The 8,559-nt window shown below is 35.4% G+C and overlaps 1 non-coding gene across 1 annotated transcript; it reads right to left on the bottom strand.

The window, feature by feature from the left end:
• Positions 1-1,120: 1,120 nt before the first annotated feature.
• Positions 1,121-1,227, bottom strand: LOC133807803 (small nucleolar RNA R71). Its single transcript, XR_009879695.1, has one exon. It is a non-coding gene; the product is annotated as a small nucleolar RNA R71 (small nucleolar RNA).
• Positions 1,228-8,559: the final 7,332 nt, after the last annotated feature.

Here is an 8,559-nt window from a genome sequence, read left to right as displayed (position 1 = left end):
CTTCTGCTGATTAGAGTTCCTTCTATCTAATTCAAAGCTTTCTATAGTATAGAGATTGAAGTTTTCTTACCATCAATCGTTGACGAGTTCTTACCGTCAACAGATCTTATATCTTGAAAAATAATAGGAATCAATTTATGTTAACCTGCTATTAGAATAGAAGGAAAGAAATTTAGAACTAATTAATAAAATTAGTAGAATGAAAATTTGATGAAATTAACACCCTAGATCTTTTAAATATTGATTTTTATCTTTTAATTAGTCATTTCTTCATAGTTATTTACAATTTTAAAATTAAATTCATTCATCTAAACTTTGTTTGCCAAATAGAAATTTAAGAACAATTATTGGTACTTGGGAAATAATCTTCGTGAGAAGGATACTCTATTTATCATCTATATTACTTGAATCGATTGCGTGCACTTGCGTATATATATTTTCACAGTCATGTTTTTGGCGCCGTTGCTGGGGACTTAATTTCCAATATCAATGTTAATAGATGTTTGTTCTAATTTGATTTTTTTTTCTTTTATTATTGCTTTACACTTATTTGCCTTGAGGTTGTTGTTTGTTTCAGGTATTATTGGAATATGCAGGGAAGTAGAAAAAAGGCACTCATACCAATAGATCTTGAAATTGAGAGAACGTGCAAAGAAAATTGAAAGATAAAGAAAAGATTGGATTTCACCATGGCTGAGAATGCAAATAATGCTGTCAACAACAATGCAAATATGGGTAATGCAGGTGAAGCCGATCCACCATTGAGAAGCCATGTACTCCCTACAGTTACAGGGATACATTCAAGCATTCGTCCTCTTACTATTATGGCAAATAATTTTGAAATAAAACCCTTAATTATTCAGATGGTACAGAATTGTGTACAATTTGGGGGGTTACCAAATGAGGATCAAATCTCCATATCACAAACTTTTTGGAGCTGTGTGCAGAATTTAAAATGAATGGGGTGAGTAATGATGCAGTACGATTAAGATTATTCCCATTTTCACTAAGTGATAGAGCTAAAAGTTGGTTGAATTCATTACAAGCCAAATCTATAGTTACTTGGGAAGATTTGGCTCAGAAATTCCTTGGTAAATATTTTCCTCCTGCCAAGTTAGCCAGAATAAGAGGAGAGATTAACAACTTCCATTAGTTGGATGGGGAGTCTCTATATGATGCGTGGGAAAGATTTAAAGAGTTGCAAAGGAAATGCCCACATCATGGAATAGAAAAGTGGCTGCTGGTTCATACATTTTATAGTTGTTTGGGGGAAAATACAAGGACAATTATAGATGGAGCATCGGGAGGAACATTTATGAGAAAAAGTGCTAATGAAGCATATGAATTATTGAAAGAGATGGGCATGAATAACTATAATTGGCCTACTGAGCGTGAGAATAAGAAAGTAGCAGGAGTCTTAGAAGTTTGTCCAATTGCGTTATTGACTGATCAAGTGACATCTCTAACTAAGCAATTGCACCAGCCTAATCTCGCCGCACAAGTAATGCAAGTAAAGAATGTCATGAGTTGTGAGATTTGTGGGGGACCACATTCTTATGAACAATGCCCGAGCACAGCTAGTTACTCAACAGATGTGAATAATATGCCTTTGGAACAGGCACAGGTTATTGGTAACTTTTCAAGACCTACACTCAACACTTACTCCAATTGCTATACTCCTACTTGGAAAAATCAACCTAATCTATCTTGGAAAAATAATCAAGGGTTACAACCGCAGTATCCATAGTACCCACCTCAACAACTCCCTCATCAACAAACTTATGGACTATATTCTAGACCATATTATGATCCAAAATCACGCCCATCTCATCCTCCACCACCTCCTCAAATGAACCCACAAACAATTCAGCTAGACCAATTAAATCAATTCATGACACAGACAAGGTCTTCAATCAGGAGTTTGGAGACACAAATAGGTCAATTGGCTAAAATGTTTTCTAGTAGACAGCAAGGGAATTTTCCTAGTTCCACAGAGGTAAATCCTAAAGATCAATGTCAAGCTGTCACTCTGAGGAGTGGGACTAAGTATGATAGACCTATAGTGGATGACAAGGGGAAGAAGATAGAGGATCAATATGTTACTAGTCCAATACAAGAGGAGGTTACTAAAGACCTTTCAAGGACAGAAAAACCAAAATACACCGAGCCTACACCAAGGATTTCATATCCTCAACGGTTTCAAAAGGCTAATCTTGACAAACAATTCTCCAAATTTCTTGAGGTATGTAAGAAACTTCAAATTAACATTCCTTTTGCAGAGGCTCTAGAACAAATGCCTAGTTATGTGAAGTTTATAAAAGAGATATTTTCTAATAAGAAAAAATGGAGGATTATGAAACTGTTGCATTAACTGAAGAGTGTAGTGCAATTATTCAAAAGAAGCTTCCTTAAAAGTTAAGAGATCCAGGCAGTTTAACTATCCCTTGCACCATTGTGAACTTTCAGTGTGAGAGTGCTTTATGTGATTTGGGTTAAAGCATAAATTTAATGTCATTGTCTGTATTTAAAAGGCTTGGTTTGGGGGAAGTTAGACCCACTACTTTTACTCTTCAACTGGCTGACCATTCATTAACACACTCCAGAGGTATTATAGAGGATGTTCTAGTAAAGTTAGATAAGTTCATTTTCCCAGTGGATTTCATTGTATTAGATATGGTGGAAGATGAGGACGTTCCTATTATACTGGGACGGCCATTTTTGGCCATAGGACAAGTATTGATAGACGTCCAAAAGGTAGAGTTAAGGCTTAGAGTACAACGTGATGAGGTTCTTTTTACTGTTTTCAAAGCTTTGAAATATCCTTCAACTTGTGACAGTTGTTTTAGTGTTAGTGTATTGAAGGAACCATGAAAAAGGGTCCAGTCTATTAAGGATCTCGTTGAGTTAAGTTTGATTGCAAGTCCTGAAAAGTGTGTTAGTACTGAAGTCAGTGAGTATGTTAACTAGTTGAATTCATCAAGGCAAATTTATAAAAAGAGATATGAGGAATTGGGGCGAGTGCGTGAGAGACCTCTCTCATCTATAGAGAAGCTACCAGTTCTTGAGTTAACAACTTTACCTGAACATCTTAAGTACGCTTATTTCTGTAAGAATGACACTCTCCCAATTATTATTTTAGCTTCATTGTCAGTGACTGAAGAAGAAAAGCTTCTTAGATTATTAAGGGCTCACAAACTAGCAATTGGGTGGACTCTGGCAGATATAAAGGGTATTAGTCCTTCAATAGTGATGCACCATATATTAATCAAGGAGGATAGTAAGCCTCGTATTGGTGCTCAGAGGAGGCTAAATCCTTCAATGAAATAAGTGGTAAGGAAAGAATTCCTTAAATGGTTGGATGCAGGGGTAATTTATCCAATATCTGATAGTGCTTGGGTTAGTCCTGTCCAGGTAGTTCCAAAAAAAGGTGGTATGATGGTGGTTAAAAATGATAATAATGAACTTATTCCAACTCGTACGGTAACAGGGTGGAGAATTTTTATTGACTACCATAACTGAATAAGGCCACCGAGAAAGACCATTTCCCTTTGCCTTATGTAGATCGGATGCTTGACAGATTGGCAGGCCATCGTTATTATTGTTTCTTGGATGGGTATTCAGGATACCATCAAATTCCTATAGCACCATAGGATCATGAAAAGACTACTTCACATGCCTGTATGGAACATTTTCCTTTCAGAGGATGCCATTTGGGTTATGTAATGCTCCCGCAACCTTTCAAAGATGTATGATGTCTATCTTTTCAAACATGGTGGAAAAAGGTATTGAAATTTTTATGGATGACTTTTTCAGTTTTTGGACCTTCTTTTGATGGATGTTTGGTTAATTTGGAAAGGGTTCTGAAAATATGCGAGAAGTCAAATTTAATACTAAATTGGGAGAAATGTCACTTTATGGTGACAGAAGGAACAATCTTGGGCCACAAGATTACATGCCATGGAATTGAGGTAGACAGGGCCAAGATATCAACAATAGAAAATTTACCTCCTCCAGTGTCTATTAAAGGGGTTCGTAGTTTATTGGGGCATGCTGGATTTTACAGGAGGTTCATAAAGGACTTTTCAAAAAATTTGAAGCCCTTATCTACTCTACTTATGAATGGTGTGGTATTCAACAACTTGATTCTGACTGTTTAAGGGCATTTAACACACTGAAGGAGAAATTGGTATCTTCTCTGATTGTTGTATCACCAAATTGGGAACTGCCTTTTGAATTAAGTTTTGATGCTAGTAATTATGCAGTAGGAGCGGTTCTTTGACAACGAGTTGACAAGGTATTCTGAACGATTTATTATGCTGGTCGAACCTTGAATGATGTTGAATTAAACTATGCAACTACTAAGAAGGAATTACTTGCAATAGTCTTTGCATTTGACAAGTTCAAGCCATATTTTATTGTTAATAAGGTGATTTTTTACACAGATCATTCACCTTTAAAGTACCTTATGACCAAAAAGGATGCTAAACCTCGCCTGATTCGATGGGTCCTGTTATTGCAAGAGTTTGATATGGAAATTCGTGATAAGAAGGGGATAGAAAATCTAGTTTCAGATCATTTTTCTAGATTGGAAAAAGGAGTAGAGCATAATGAGAAAGATGAGCAAATGGATGAAAACTTTCCAGATGAACAATTATTTTCGATTGAATGTGAAGAGAAGCTACCTTGGTTTGCGGATTATGTCAATTATTTGGTAGCTAAAGTTATGCCTCCGGACATGTCAAGGCAGCTACTAAAATTGTTCTATTTGGAAGTTAAGCATTTTTATTGGGATGAGCCTATTCTTTTTCGTCATTGTGCTGATCAAGTGATTAGACGATGTGTCCTAGAAGAGGAAATGGTTTCCATACTTACTCACTGCCATACTTTGCATTATGGTGGTCACTTTGTGGGAACAAGGACAACAGCAAAAGTTTTGCAACGTGGGTTTTATTGGCCTACATTATTTATAGATGCTAATGCCTTTGTTAAGAGTTGTGATCGTTGCCAACAGACTGGTAATATATCCAGAAGAGATCAAATGCCAGTGACTAGAATTTCAGAAGTTGAGCTGTTTGATATGTAGGGAATAGATTTTATGGGACCTTTCCCATCATCCTATAATAATAAGTACATTTTCCTGGTTGTAGATTATGTTTCTAAATGGGTGGAAGCTGCAGCAACTCCTACTTGTGATGGTAAGGAGGTACTTAAACTTCTTTAGAAGAATATTTTTACTCGGTTTTGTACTACAAGAGAGTTTATTAGTGATAGAGGTAGTCATTTTTGTAATAAATCATTCATAGCCCTATGCGCTCGTTATGGAGTTCATCGACAAAAGGAACTATTTTATCATCCACTTGCTAATGATCAAGCTGAAGTGTCAAATCGTGAAATTAAAAGTATTTTAGAGAAAACTGTAAACACATCAAGGAAAGATTGGTCAAAAAAAGCTTGATGATTCAATGTGGGCATATCGCACAGCCTTTAAGACTTCGATTGGTATGTCACTGTATCGGTTGGTGTTCAGGAAGGCGTATCATTTACCAGTAGAACTTGAGCACCGAGCTTATTGGGCGTTGAAAAAGCTGAATGTTGATTTATTTATGGAGAGGCAGAATAGGCTTCTAGAGTTGAATGTACTAGATGAATTTCAAAATGAGGCTTATGAAAATGTAAAGATTTATAAAGAAAAGTCTAAGGCTTTTCATGATGTAAGAATAATTAGAAAGAATTTCCAACCGGGAGATAAAGTGTTGTCATTTAATTCTTGATTAAAGCTGTTTCCAAGAAAACTAAAGTCTAGATGGTCAAGACCCTTCACAGTTGTTGTCTCATTACCTTATGGAGTTGTACAGATTCATAGCGAGAAAATATGACATTTTAAAGTAAATGGTCAGAGGTTAATGTATTATTTGGAAGGACTGGTGGAAAAGTGCAAATCTATGATGGTTTTGGATCCTCTTTGAATGGGGTATTCAGCGTCCGGCTAAATGACGTTTATGGCAGCGCTATAGGAGGCATTCCTATACTTTATTTTAGTTTTTATTTTATTTTTAATTAGTGGACAATTTTATTTAATTTCAAATACCCTTAAGCCATATCCCTAATTTTTAATTCCTAGTTCATATTGATCTCTTTCTTCATTGCTTTTCCTCTAACCGTAATTTTTTTCTATTGGTGAGAAGTGAAAATTGAAAGGAGAATTGAAGAGTGGGCAGTCTTCAAGATTCAAGGGATTGTAAGTTTTCTCTTTTTGAAATTTTAATTGAAGTAATTTTATGCTAAGGGATTGAATTGCCTTATTAGTATATTTGAGTGAAATTTTTGGAGTTAGTCAGTGGAGGAAACTAAAGTAAATTCGCAGAAGTTCTGCCAAATTTTTGTGTTGATTTAATTGATACAATGTGTAAGTATGGGTTCAAGAAAACAACCTACTAGGGCTGCCTCTTCTAAGAACGTTAATCGCCCTTCCACAACTCGCACCCAACCAACCCAATCCCGCCAACACCTCAACCAAATCTAGAATTTGATCCAACTAGGTTTATTAGTAAGGATGCCTTTGATCACTATCAAAGGTTATCTCAGTGTCCGGTAATTCAAGAGAGAGGAAACGAATATCAAGAAGACCCTTACCCTTACGAAACTTATAATATCATTTGGGCTGAAATTCAAGGCCGTCGTTGGAAACTTTCTGTGGATGATAAAATGCCCAAGGCTTATTGTTCAATGGTTTATGAGTTCTACACCAATTTTCCTGGGACAGTTAATAGAAATGTGTTTGTGCGAGGGGCTTAGGTAGAATGTGATATTGATAATATTGATGCCCTATATCAATTACCCATGTTGTCGCGAGACGAAGTGAATATTATCCCAAGTACCAATAATTGTTCTTAAATTTCTATTTGCAAAAATAGTTTAGATGAATGAATTTAATTTTAAAATTGTAAATAATTATGAATAAATAACTAATTAAAAGATAAAAATCAATATTAAAAAGACCTAGGGTGTTAATTTCATCAACATTTTATTCTACTAATTTTATTTATCAATTCTAAATTTCTTTCCTTCTATTCTAATAGTAGGTTAACATAAATCGATTCTTATTCTATTTCAAGATATAAGATCTCATTGTATATGCAGGTTTCTACATCTCTGTGATAAACTTAAACATATAGCAGGCATTAAGCATGGAAACCTAATTACTACACAAGCCATACAGGTACTTTCGTCCAATATGCAACCTATGTCTATATAATGATAACATATTCAATTCTCATCTTTCGAATTTTGAATCAAAATCATAAGTCAAGCAAATATTGATCAGGTATTTACTAGCATTAGGCACACATTATGTAGATTATAATAGTGAAGAAAAACCAATAGAACATCTTAATTAAATTAGATAGATTCCAAGTGACTACATTAAAAACTAGATAAAAATTGTTTAGTTCATATCAGACATGACTAAATCAACAAAATAATAATTCAGAAACATAAGATTTAGAAACATAAAGAAGAAAGAAAAATATAAAAATGCAGAACAACTAGTCTATGAATCAAAATTAATCTCTAAAAATGTAATTAAAACCTGACCTTTTGACCTAATTAAACCCTAAGTCTGAATTTATAGTAAAAAAAATTACAAAAGCTTTGTTTTTCATATGTGGGTCGTGACTTGGCCTTCTCTAGGTCACGACTCGTGTCAATTTTTGAAGCCTCCCAAATATGCACAAGTCTTCAGGCGTCGCGACTCAGACATCTCAAGTTGTGGCCTGTTTCCAGAATTTCTCCTTAATTAGCCTCTAACTTTGCCTTGTGCTGTAACTTATAAGGTCAAGTCGCAACACTAATTTCCTTCAGCAGCCATGTGTTTTTGACTTGCCTAGAGTCTGACTTATAAGCTCAAGTTGCAGCACTAATTCCATTATTTCTCAAATTAGATATTCCAGCCTTGTCTCTTCATCACAAACTGATTTTAATTGTCCATAGCATCATTTTGAGTAAAACAATCGCCAAGAGCTTCGTTTTTCCACCATTTTCTCTCATTTTTCAATTTTTCTTGTGTCACCGCACCAACCTACAACAAAGACAAACAAAAGTGTAATCTTGCACAAGACACACATAAAGACTCAAGATTACCACAAAAACACATTCTAAAACGACACTAAAATGAAGTTATCAAATGCGCTGGCCAATATAAAAAGAAGTTGAAACCTTGAAGCAGTACATCGACTACTTCAACCAAGATGCTGCCTGTACAAAATGGGTTGATGATGGCCAACATTTGATGGCCCTACAGGTAGGAATCCTCCCTAGAAGTCCTCTGTGGGATGATTTGCAAATAAGAGGTTGCCACATACTACGCGATTTTTCCAGACAAACCCAAGAATTCTTTAATTGGGAAGACACTCTGTTGGGATTGTCAAGATGACCAAGCACTATGTTAGGGTGCTCAACAATCAATCTAGACTACTTCACGGATCCCCAATGCAGTCAGGTGGTGATAGAAAATTACAGTGAGGTCGCCAATTCCTAGTATAATTTTTCAACACCTTATGC

The sequence above is a fragment of the Humulus lupulus genome, chromosome X (assembly GCF_963169125.1).
Source record: "Humulus lupulus chromosome X, drHumLupu1.1, whole genome shotgun sequence".
NCBI lineage: Eukaryota > Viridiplantae > Streptophyta > Magnoliopsida > Rosales > Cannabaceae > Humulus > Humulus lupulus.
Note: the sequence above shows the minus strand (reverse complement) of the source record. Positions and strands in the feature narration are given on the sequence as shown.